The sequence below is a fragment of the Schistocerca gregaria genome, chromosome 3 (assembly GCF_023897955.1).
Source record: "Schistocerca gregaria isolate iqSchGreg1 chromosome 3, iqSchGreg1.2, whole genome shotgun sequence".
Lineage (NCBI taxonomy): Eukaryota > Metazoa > Arthropoda > Insecta > Orthoptera > Acrididae > Schistocerca > Schistocerca gregaria.
Window position 1 is genome coordinate 729984147 of NC_064922.1, and position 13271 is coordinate 729997417.

The following is a 13271-nucleotide window of genomic DNA, read 5'->3' on the forward strand; positions in this document are numbered from 1 at the left end:
ACAACATTAAAAGTATATTGGCAACTGTAGTTAATAATAGTATGATGAATTAGCTTATGGTTGCGCAAGGCTTATAAAATTTTCATTCTGGCGAGAAACCTGAATTTTGTAGGAGATGGTTCAATAGCCATTACGTGCTACAGTTTTATAATCTCTCAGATCAGATGTACTCACTTATGAATGACTTACTTTTTATTTTCTTATTTTTCTAAAGACTCTTTATACTATTGTAATGTCTTTATAAGACAGAAGTTGGTAGAATGGTTAGTAGCAACCTTGTGGTTAAGTGAAGGTGAAATTGCTGCACACAACTGCATATTCTGCTGCAGCAGGTAGTCAGCATGTCAGCCGAAAAACTTTTTTTAGCCCAGGTTGCAGTGTTTTGATGATAGAGTACACAGTGATGAATTTTTTCCAATATTTCTTTGGCTTTAAACAGTTAATACTAGTCCCTCAGTGTCTGAATTCACATGCGATCGAGAGGCAGTCCATTGAGTATAAACATCCAGGGTTTTTCAAAAATGACCGGTATATTTGAAACGGCAATACAAACTAAACGAGCAGCGATAGAAATACACCGTTTGTTGCAATACAATAGTATATTTTCAGGCAGACAAACTTTCGAAATTACAGTAGTTACAATTGTCAACAACAGATGGCGCTGCGGTCTGGGAAACTCTATAGTACGATATTTTCCACATATCCACAATGCGTAGCAATAATATGGCGTAGTCTCTGAATGAAATTACCCGAAACCTTTGACAACGTGTCTGGCGGAATGGCTTCACATGCAGATGAGCTGTACTGCTTCAGCTGTTCAATTGTTTCTGGATTCCGGCGGTACCCCTCAGGAAGAAGTCACAGGGGTTCATGTCTGGCGAATAGGGAGGGCAATCCACGGTTCCTCCTGTATGTTTCGGATAGCCCAAAGCAATCACACCATCATCGAAATATTCATTCAGGATATTAAAGACGTCGGCCGTGCGATGTGGCTGGGCACCATCTTGCGTAAACCGCGAGGTGTTCGCAGTGTCGTCTAAGGCAGTTTGTACCGCCACAAATTCACGAAGAATGTCCAGATAGCGTGATTCAGTAATCGTTTCAGATCTGCAAAATGGGCCAATGATTCCTTTGGAAGAAATGGCGGCCCTGACCAGTACTTTTTGAGGATGCAGGGACGATGGGACTGCAACATGGGGCTTTTTGGTTCCCCATATGCGCCAGTTCTGTTTATTGACAAAGCCGTCAAGGTAAAAATAAGCTTCGACAGTAAACCAAATGCTGCCCTCATGCATATCGCCGTCATCAATCCTGTGCACTCTATCGTTAGCGAATGTCTCTCGTGTAGCAATGGTAGCGGCGCTGAGGAGTTGCCGCGTTTGAATTTTGTATGGATAGAGGTGTAAACTTTGGCGCATAAGACGATACGCGGACGTTGGCGTCATTTGGAGCGCAGCTGCAACACGGCGAACGGAAACCCGAGGCCGCTGTTGGATCACCTGCGGCACTAGCTGCGCGTTGCCCTCTGTGGTTGCCGTATGCGGTCGCCCTACCTTTCCAGCACGTTCATCTGTCACGTTCCCAGTCCGTTGAAATTTTTCAAACAGATCCTTTATTGTATCGCTTTTCAGTCCTTTGGTTACATTAAACCTCCGTTGAAAACTTCGTCTTGTTGCACCAACACTGTGTTCTAGGAGGTGGAATTTCAACACCAGAAAAATCCTCTGTTCTAAGGAATAAACCATGTTGTCCACAGCACACTTGCACGTTGTGAACAGCACACGCTTACAGCAGAAAGACGACGTACAGAATGGCGCATCCACAGACTGCGTTTTCTTCTATATCTTTCTCATCACTTGCAGCGCCATCTGTTGTGGAAAATTGTAGCTACTGCAATTTCGAAAGTTTGTCCGCATGAAAGTGTACTGTTGTCCCAAGCATATTGCAACAAACGGTGTATTTCTATCGCTGCTCGTTTAGTTTTTATTCCCGTTTCAAATATACCGGTCGTTTTTGAAACACCCTGTATAAAATTCAATGTGTCAATTTGCCTTACGCAGGAACCAATAGGGAGTGAATGAGTAAAAACTGCGTAAGACAAGTACGAAACAGACTGAGGTGGTCAGTTGTTCGAACTGCATCCTTTTAATTACTGACTTACCTTCTGTTAGTATGCAGAGTCCAACTCTGAAGTCTTTAGTGTGACCAATGAGCTTCAACACTGAACACAAATGAATATGTGTCGTAGAACACTCGTCATAATATCCGTACACAAGGACGACAGTTGTGAGAAAATCTATCCATTAGGTTCGCCAGGTATGACGCTATGTTAGTATTGTGGAAGCTGCGTGGATACGTTCTCCCTTCTGGAAATATAAATCTATTAAATTCACTGTGATAACCATTTCGCTTGGACGTTCAATGGCTGTGGGAGTGCACTCAGCAAAGGTTCTCAGTTTTAAGTGAATCAAAATTGTATTGATTTCTTGTTGTGGAACCAGTCACCGAATACGAATAATAACAATAGGTTGAATAATGAAATAATGTCAAATTTTGACACTACATGAAATGTGCTTCTGTTTGTTCCCAGAACTCACTTGATGTAAGAGTTGGCAAAAGGAGTAAGTGACAGTTTAATTCTCTGCTCTGTTTGAACAAAGGTTTAAAATTTTCGCTGCTATAGACGTGGTCTTTGCATTCCGTGCTGCAGAGGCTTTTGTTACGGCTATACCTGTCGCCAAACGCTGGTGCCTGTGGTGAGAGACAAAGATTAGCTAATAAGAAATTCTTATTATCCAAAGTTTCGCAAACTATTTACTGGAAAAATCTAATTCTTGCACATCTTGGAGTCTATTAACTCGATAAAGAACTGTATTTCCTATTGTTAAAAACCACTCTTCCGGAGCTGCACGGAATCAAACATCTTGCAGAAGGTTGAAACGCAGTGAGTGAACTTTGCGTATGGATGATTTTAGGTCGTACATTGCAGTAAATGGAATGTAGATAAAATATAGAAATTTAAGTCAAAAATTCAGACCATAAGGATATCTCATATCGATCCTCAGTTACGGGGTTTTATACCCGAAGGATCGTTGCTCGCGAAGCGCCCATTCACGTCCTTCCGTATCGCGAATCCTGTGGTCATAAAAATCGTCATATCTCATCAAGATATTGAAACGAGGTTGTTTGCAAACGATAGCACGCAATCCACATATGTTGTACGATACAAACTAGAAACATTTTATTCACATAGATTTCGAATTAGGTAGTCCGTAGCTGTGAGAGGTTGGCTGCTCAAGATACATTCAGACGTCCGTAGCACTGCAGGAGAACCCAAGCGGCACGAGTATACACGTCCACAACACCTGTGGAGAGACGTAGTGGGACGTGTACAGACGCCCACAGCAGCGGCGAGGTTAACAATATTTTTTCAATGACTTCTTCCTTTAAGGTTTTCTTATGCTTTAATTCGAATATTTCAGGAAACCCATCAGCACCATGGCTGGATGGTATCTGATGAGACAAGTGTAAGGTGACAGGCATTGAGTCACTACTAGTCCCACACGGCACAGCCGTAGACGGATACAAGTGGTCTCCACTGACACTCCTTGCCGGTGTCACAATAACATTATATCAGCAATCAATAACGTTTCGGCAAAAACTGAATACAGAAAAAAATAGACTTTCGCATTGCTCGTCTTACACCGATAACAATTCATTGTTTTATCGGAAGACCCGGTATTAATTCATTTTGTTTGAAATCGAAGAAGGTGTAAGTAGGCTGTTTAGGTTCTTATATTGGTAAAGCCGCCGCTCTGTATGAAAATCACTGGCTGTGCTATGTGCATTCTGAGGGTGGTCGGCATTGTTGCAATATTCGCCATTGTAGTGTTGGGCTGTTGGCTGTTAACAGCGCGTAGCGTTGCGCAGTTGGTGGTGAGTCGCCAGCAGTGGTGGATGTGGGGAGAGAGATGGCGGAGTTTAGAAATTTGTAAGACTGGATGTCATGAACTAATATATATATATCACTTTTGAACACTATTGAGGTAAATACATCGTTTTAACCTATACGTTTCGCAATTCTCTTACCTCATAATAATCTTCGTTACTCGAACTATTGCAATACAGCGAGCGCCACTAGTGCCAGCTAAATAAAAGATTCAAACTACAGAGGGCACTAACTACTGATAGGCATAGTTTGCAAATGAAACATTTTGATAGACAAATTTCAAAACTGCGCCATCTCTCTCCCCACATCCACCACTGCTGGCGACTCACCTCCAACTGCGCAACGCTTCGCGCTGTTAACAGCCAACAGCCCAAAACTACAATGGCGAATATAGCAACAATGCCGACCAGCCTCAGACTGCACACAGTACAGCCAGTGATTTTCATACAGAGCGCTACATGGCGGCGGCGTTACCAATATAAGAACCTAAACAGCCTACTTACATAGGTACACCATTACAACTTAGTGAAATATTATCATACTGTTCAATTCATGCATGCTTGTGAACGAACATTGCATAAAACCACAGAGAAGAGTGTCAAATACAGGCAGTACATTAATGTATTTCATGTCAAAAATAAGGCAACCTGAATAACAGAAAAATAAGTAAGTGTCTCGCAGTGTGGGAATCACATAGTTTCCCGAGCGCTGTGGGGAGTAGACACTGTAACACAACGAGACTTGGGGAGATCCTGGAAGCGTACTCGGGTAGACGAATCTGGTATGGCAACCGCTTGCAATAAGAAGGAAATCCGAGTTCGAGTCCCAGTCTGCCACAAAATTTCATATGCTTCCCGTAAATTGTGTAGTTTTTGTGGTACCGTATTGGTTATTTGCGTATACATTTCTCAACGTAATAAGGCTATCGATTTTCAGCATTGCCTGTTGCTCCAGATGTCTGTAGTTTTGAAGAAACATTGCATCGAACTATAAGGACACTGAACCTTCCTTGCACATCAAATCTGAGTGCTGAACCAGGACTCGAACTCGAGAGCTTTGCCCTTCTCGGCAAGTGCTCTACTGACTGAGCTATGCAAGCACGACTCACCACACATACTCACGACTTTACTTCTGCCAGCACCTCATCTCCTCTCTTCCAGACTTCTAGAGCTTCTCCTGCGTAACTTGTGGGACTAGCACTATCGGAAGACAGGATACTGCACGGATAGTATGGAGGATTTTCTAAGAACGAAATTTTGCACAGTGCAGTGGAGAGAATGATGATATGAAAATTCCTGACAGATTGTAATTGTGTGCCAGACCGAGACTCGAGCTCAGTATCATTACCTTTCATGGGCTAGTGCATGCGTAGCACAAACACTTGCCCGCGAATAGAGAAGGTCCTAGTTTTAATCTGCCAGGAAGTTTCACATCACTGCACATTCCGCTACAGAGTGAAAATTTCATTCAATGCTAATATTGCATTATTGTACTACTAAGAGCGGATGATTGCTATTATTTTCCTTGCAAGAACCGGCGTGCATTTTGTTCGCAGCCAGAGTCGCAGAAAAGTCTGTTTCCGACGAAATAACAAGAAGACAGTTTTTGTTTGCATGTACAGTTAATACTGAGGGACTAAATTTTATACTGATACAGGCAAACATCATTCTGATTTTTAAATTGTAGATCTTTAGCCATAAAAAGGTCCTTCTCATATGTTATACATTTTGGGACTCCAGAGCCAAGCACAACACGGCACAAAGAGTAGGGCATATTTTAAGTATTTTATGCACGATTTGCCCCCTGTATCAACTCTAGGAACTTGCAACTAAGTGCGGAGAAGACAGCTGCAATGCAAATTCATTTTTTTTAAAAAAAGGTTAGTGGAAAGTTTAGGATTTCAGGTCTTCATAAATGCTCTTTTGATGATAGAAGGCGAGAAAAGTCTGTCACTATATACGTTATGACAACTTGTCTCAAACAGAATGGAGAGAGAAATCGTGCATGAATGAAACACAAAGAACACTATAACCATGAGTCATTTGAGATAAGGTAAGTCTCGTTGCCTTAACGAAAAATCCCTTCGGATGATTGGAAATTATGTATTGGATACTATGTCTTTCGATTATTTAGACCTGCAACAGCGTTTTCAATATGGCATCATACAGTTTGAGTATATCTTGATTGCTGCTATAAGCATTCGTGCCAAGGAGCGTCTTGCTTATGACCCAGTCCTCGTACGCATATTTACAAGTTTGCAGAGCGTGCGAGGTTACAGCAGGCAAATGTGTGTTTGCAGAATGGCGCTTATCGAGTTGACGTCGTCTGCAGGAAGAAGCGGAGACCACGGTGGAGAGACAGAGAGAGCGTGAGAGAGAGAGAGAGACGGAGGAAGAGATAGATAGATAGATAGAGAGAGAGAGAGAGAGAGAGAGGATAATCAGGGTGGGAGGGAGAGTGAGAGAGAGAGAGAGAGAGAGAGAGAGAGAGAGAGAGAGAGAGGGAGGGAGATCGCTGCCTCTGCGCGCGTGCAGAACGGCTGCACGGCAGAGCAGGAAGCGCTCCCGCTGATTCGACCGTGGCTGCAGATCTGGCGGAATCACCGACAACGGCGCCGCAGGGACGCCGCCGGAGCCGCAGTCGTCGACGCCGTCCCTTACGGTCAGCTCAACTTTATGGGGTTGTTCACCCACAGTGTTTCTCGCTTCCGCGAGGAGAGCTGAAATATAGCGGAGGCTGAGCCGCCTGCAAGTCGCAAACGTGCTGCTTTCCGTAATTAAATAAGGCAAGCTGGGAGGTTGAAGGAGGGAGGAGAGGGGGGGCGGGAGGGGACACGTTCTCTGGAATAAAATGTCACAAGCCAAATAACCATACGAGATACATTTTTTTAACTCTACCGCCACTTTTCCAACAACACATCCGATTTCTGATGGTCTTGGTGTTAAATTTGCACTGCCAGAAATTAAAATGAGAATGTTAGGTTTAGGGGCTATGTAATGTCATTTCATCAACCTCAAATTCCAGTCAAACATACAGAGACCACTTACCAGTATGACGTAGCGCACCCTCACATCTAGTTACATACTGTAATTAAGATGGAATGGTGACAATAAACATCTGTGTCATCTCATGATGCAAGTTGCCTCACAACTGTAGTAATTCGTCCTTGGTTTGCCGCCTGAGCCAGTCATTAGGCTAAGAGCTGTGGCGAGTTTACTGCATAAATGAGAAATATCAAAACCGTACACACAGTTCACATAGAGACTTATTTGTGGACGTGTATGATTATGTTGAAATATTTCACGAGTAAACTATAATAGTAGAGTGTAACACATGGGAACACAGGATGTCTGTGATTCCGCTATGATGTCAGAGTTCTCTCAATCAGCCTTGAAGTCATACTCGATGGATTCCCATACCATATCGCCTCTCGAGAATCTTGGAAGAATAGCACTCCTCCAAGTGTACAATCAGAACTCATTGCTCGATACGGTACTACTTCACTCGTGAGCAGTCCATGTTTCCTGTTCACGGCACCATTCCAAACGCAGGCATTGGTACTGTGGTGTTTCTCCGGCGTAACAACAAGCGCTGGCACGACAATCAAGAACGGAAGAGCAGATAGAGCTGTGAGACGACGTCAGCCCATAGTACGCTGACGAACTACTCTCTAAGACGATATAGGACGACGCCAAGACAGGAGAACCCTCTACACGAAGAGAATACAAGTGCATGGGCCGCCTAGCAGCGGCCAGAGTGGAAGACGAGCCGCCGTACAAACGCTGTAGCAGTGACTTATGAGCTGTGTTGTTTAGCTTGCAATGAAATTGTATATACCGAAGGACTATTTGCATGTCGCTATTTGCTTGCACAACACCATTGTGAATACGCAGATTTAAGTATTATCAATTAACTTAATGTAATGAACTCAATTAATGCGATTTTCTTGAATTCTTGTCTAGCTATCCGGAAAAAGAGCACCCTAGGCACCCTACATTAGACGAGTGGGCAGAACACAATGACGTTAATCACAGTCTATGCATGGGACAGTACTTCCATAGTATGGCTGCTTCAGTTCCGACCAGCGCATGCAGATACAGAGTTATCTGTGCGCGCTGTAACTGTTTATCTCCACTTCATAATACGTATCTATTTAGAGAACATAATTTGAAAATGGGTACCAAGACGAAACTAGTCATCGAGTAAACAAAACTTAAATTTGCAGCTTTGGCTGGATTAACAGATGTTGCTGACTTGCAATTATTTCAGCATGCTGGCCGGCCGGAGTGGCCATGCGGTTCTAGGCGTTATAGTCTGAAACCGTGTGACCGCTAAGGTCGCAGGTTCGAATCCTGCTTCGGGCATCGATACGTCTGATGTCCTTAGGTTACTTAGGTTTAATTAGTTCTAAATTCTAGGTGACTGATGACCTCAGAAGTTAAGTCGCACAGCGCTCAGAGCCATTTGAACCATACAGCATGCTGGAAGTTCGTAAGACTTCATTTGCTGTTTAGAGATTGCATTCGTCCTGTCTCTCGTGCTACTTTTGCTGATCACTGGCGAGTGCTGCTTATAAGTCGCTGTAGGTCACCCATTGCAATGGTGTCCCCTTTCAGACCTCATCAGACATAGTGGATGCTAAGCACCATTACTGCTGCTGTGTCAATGAATGTCTCATGTTAGCAACCCATGCCTGGCCGTGCAGGTGTCAGCTTATGGCACAGAAAGAGCGACAGCACAACACAGGGTCTAGACCTCGGAACCAGGGAATGGATGCACGTAACGGTCTGGGAACGCAGAGTTGACTACCGATAGTGGCAGTGTGCGGAGCTCTCAAGTGGGGGCCATCAAACATCGATCGGAGGCTACCTTTTTAGAGGTCTGTTCCTGCAACTCTTCAACACAATAGCCGTGGCAACAACACAGGAGAAGAACCTATCAGGACACTTTCCTTATGGAATGTTAAAAACGCCCTCTCTTGACAAGGATACATTCGTCAGTTTGCTATTGGAATAAATCATGGTTGCACTGAAATATCACAGGAGAACTGCATATTGTTTCACAGCTTTCAGCTACAACAGCACGGAGATTGTGTACCTACCCTACGGTGTAAGTAAGAGCTCAGAAATTCCTCTACAAACAAAAGCTCCCTGTATTTACGTCCAGAGAGCGTGAAAGTCTAGGAATAGGTCCACCTGAACTCATCGATGCATCACGGAATCCGTTATTTAATCGATTATGAATATTAACACTGAAATTAGGAGGCTAAGAAAGCTTGGTAAGTTTATCCGTTGAGTCGGGGTGGAAGAACATCAAGCCATAACAAACAATCACCAGCAATGATGGCCCAATCGTTGAAAGAGGTTCTTCCTTGACTATGCGATTGCTACATTTCGTGATGATTCTTGGGAGCCCGTATTTGCTGATTCTGAATATTTACTATCTGGCAACATTGAAATGACGTATTATCTGTGAACAGCTCATGTGGACAAAGTGTACCCACACAGTAAAGTCAGCTGTTAATAGTATCTGCACACGCTGTAATCAGTACGTATACAGAGGTGTTCTGTGTAACAGTCTCCAATCGTGTGGTCAACGTAGCTCATTGCAGCTGATTGTCTTACACTGACATTAGAGACCTCGTCAACTGTACGAAGAAGTTCCTCCTCCAGTTGATGTGTACCCGTTCTTTTAGGCCTGGACATCTCAAGCTCCCTAGTGTGACGATCAATTGATCCAAGCGCCATTCTGTGAAGGCAACGTCATTCTGGAAACCTTTCCCGTCGTGGACCTTGAGCACCACGGCTATTACTGCTTGTAAATCCACACATCAAATGCGCAACTTTCATATCCGAATTAATGTACACATCCTTTGCACTCTCCCAGAAACTAAGTCTTCGATGAACACTAAGCAGTTTATGGTACGTGCTTGCAAGTCTGTAACAAACAATAAACAGTTGATTCTATATGCATCATCGTAGCTGAGCAGTGAGTTAATCACATGTCAAGGCAAGCAATGAAGTTAATTACGCGTCAATATTACCTTCGTTCCATTGGAGAGACAAGCACTGACAGTGAACCTAAGAAGTATTAGCGGCAGATGATAAAGAAGGTAAGAAAACTGTTCATTATTTCAAACGTAAAACCTATATTTTTTAATGCCTTTATCCAAATGACAGATAAGACCGTCAATGTCTTCATGGAAAAATGTTTGGAGTTACCTGAAGTATCACGATTGTACACAGGTGTGGTGCTCTTCTTTCGAAGAGAATAGGCAGCCACAAATATCTTTCTTCAAGGCCCCAGAGTATGCAGATCGCATGATGAGGGATTAGGACTTCATGAAGGATGTGTAAGGTCTTCAGTGCGAACCCCCTGCAGTATGTCCGAAATAAACGCGACCAAATGTGGGCGGGTAGGTGTAGTGTAATATTAATACATGATGTGATTTCCAGAACTTGGCAAGGTCCCTGGTAATATGTAACAAACATCTTTCCCTTCAGCTCATGTCGTTTGGCAACCATTACCCATTGTTTGACATGATCGTTTTGAGAGTGCCTTCCTGTCGTTCCAAAGCCTTCTTGTCTAAAAAATTTCGAGCCACCGACATATTTTCGTGGAGGTGGTATACATATCTCGACTGGAGATGTACCTTTCGATCGAAAACAGCCTGATATGGGGAAAACCAGTAGTATCACGGAATTCGAGTTATTCTAGTACGCTGCTACTAAATAAAGGATTAGGGCATCCCAATCGTCATGATAATTTTTGGCTAAGTTACTTAGCATTTTGTCCTACTCTCCTGTAGGCTCTTCCTGCGTCTCAGTTTCCCATTGAGGTTAACGCACAACTCCTGAGCGTTTTTAAAGACTACTGGTTTTGTAAATCCGCATAAAATTCAGTCATTCGACCATTTTCATTGTATTATGTGTGTTAAAGTTCAGTATCCACTGACTGTCCATTATTTGTTCAATTCTTTTTCCCTGCTGGTTTTATATGCTGATAGCGGACACAAAACAGAAAACAATCATTAATTTTCGTTAGCTTGCAAAGGTTTTCTCCTGGGGTTGGTGAAAATCATCTGAGTAGATCAACACCAGCCATCTGAATTGGTGTATTTGCCTCTAGTAATCTTCCAAATGCTGCTTTGTAATCCTGAAACAGTTGACATTTTCTTTGTTTCTTAAGAAAATGTATAAGGTGTTTAGTAATTTCAGAGAATTTTGTAAAAAAAATTCTACTTAAATATCATTAATTGTTTTCTTTTTCTGATAGCTGTAGGATTGTTTTTTATGGTTTCAATAAACCATTAATTGGCATTTACACCACCATGGCCGATAATATGTCCAAATTAGTGAACTTCTTGAAATACAAAGTAGCGATGATTGTTTGTTGCGTAGCGCTTAATCAATCTGCTGCTAGTGTAAACGTATTATAAGTGCCTGGACGTCTTTCGAGAACACAGTGATGTTGCATACCATCCTGCATGAGGGACAACTATAGCCGAAAGTAGATATTTTGAATAACAACAACTTGGCTGCCCATTTAAATAATTTATTGAACGACTGGTTTCGTAGCCTAGAAGCCACATCGTCAGGTTAAATATGATTAGTCATGACATTAAAGTTACAAAATGGATGGGATAGAGCATTCCTTTTCTATGAATAATTGAAGGAACCGGCAGATCGACAGGTAAGTGGAAAGTAAAGTATTTTCAAGATCATCCAAGAAGTTATTATTCACAATGATGTTGTCTAAGCAGACCCTTCATTGCTAAAAGGCTTTGGAAAATTGTCGACAGAATTATATTCGGCATTATGTAGGCATGTGTACCTGTCCATAGTTTCAAGTACCTATAGTCGTTACAAGATCGATAAGCTTCACTGTCATTTGACGACTGTTTTGATAGGATTATGACCAGTGTGCCCATAGGGCTCGTACTCTTCTCTATTACCTAATCACAAAGTCTTTGATTTATAAAGTCTTCCAATGCAGGCTGTAAATAGTGTTAAACTCTGTAAGGTTTCCAATTGACATTTTGTTCATCGCCAGTGTGAACATGATGTTGAGTTAGTGGTATGGTAGAAATTGCCCAGGAGGATGAAATAAGTCGGTGCGTTCTTCCAAAACTCTTCACGTCCTCCACAATATATGCAGCTAAGCTGACTAACTGTCCTTGTGTCATGTAGACTGATGCGAAATCTCTGTTCTGTCCATTCTCGTCCACATGATAGCTTTCCTTCTCCACAACTACAGGTATCTATGCTGACTGGCACGACCCAGTCAGTGTCGATTTCTTCAACGTACTCTGACTTGATTGTGTAAAGCAATTTGTTTTATTGAACTCCTTTCAGCCTGCCAAAGCTGTAAACACACTGACGTATCAGTTGGTACATCCATCCGGAGTAGTAGCCCTGTACCGTTCAGTGTTATAATGTAACAAAAAACAGTCAATCCACTTCGCAAATGGTGTTCATTTCTATGATATATTAACTGTTTGAGTCATTTCTAGACTATCTTCACACCAGTAATGTTTCCATTGGTGATGGGTGGAATCGATGTGCAAAGTCGCTGTACATACATCTGCAGTAGAAGTTGTCGACAGGTGATTCTCTCACTTATGACAGCTCTAGGTGATACCACACATTACCAACGCAAACATTCCAGAATGAGATTTTCACTCTGCAGCGGAGTGTGCGCTGATATGAAACTTCCTGGCAGATTAAAACTGCGTGCCCGACCGAGACTCGAACTCGGGACCTTTGCCTTTCGCGGGCAAGTGCTCTACCAACTGAGCTACCGAAGCACGACTCACGTCCGGTACTCACATTCAACGCAAACATTACTTGTCTGAAGCCAGCTGTTTCATATGTCTCCGGCCTGTCAAACAATATTTTGGTTCTCCCACCAGTAAAACTGAGATGGTACCGTGTTCCTACCAGTGTAATTTTTCTTCTTGTAGATCCACTGTGGTGTAATGTGCAACGAGGAAATCTAGACCAAGTATGTCTCAGTATATGTTGCAAGCTATAAAGTAACTGCATTAACTTCGCAGTGACTTTTTACCAACTGTAATAGAAACATATCTTAACAAAGTGAATGGACACTACAGCAACCTATAATAGCTAACCTTCAGTGTTGTGGACTCAGTTTTACTTCATCAAGTATGCTTGTACATGTCACAGATACCTACAGTCCCAGTCCTGATGCAAGCCTGCATAACGTCTGTTTCACACAGTCAGAACAAAGGTTAGCGACCGACTCAACACAGAGGAGACACTTTCCCACTCATGCTGGGAGCGTTGTACACTGGTCGCATCGG

General features: G+C 42.7%; 1 non-coding gene across 1 annotated transcript; it reads right to left on the minus strand.

Annotated features, from left to right (window-relative positions):
• Positions 1–12678: 12678 nt before the first annotated feature.
• Trnas-cga (transfer RNA serine (anticodon CGA)) lies at positions 12679–12755 on the minus strand. The gene has a single exon. It is a non-coding gene; the product is annotated as a tRNA-Ser (tRNA).
• Positions 12756–13271: the final 516 nt, after the last annotated feature.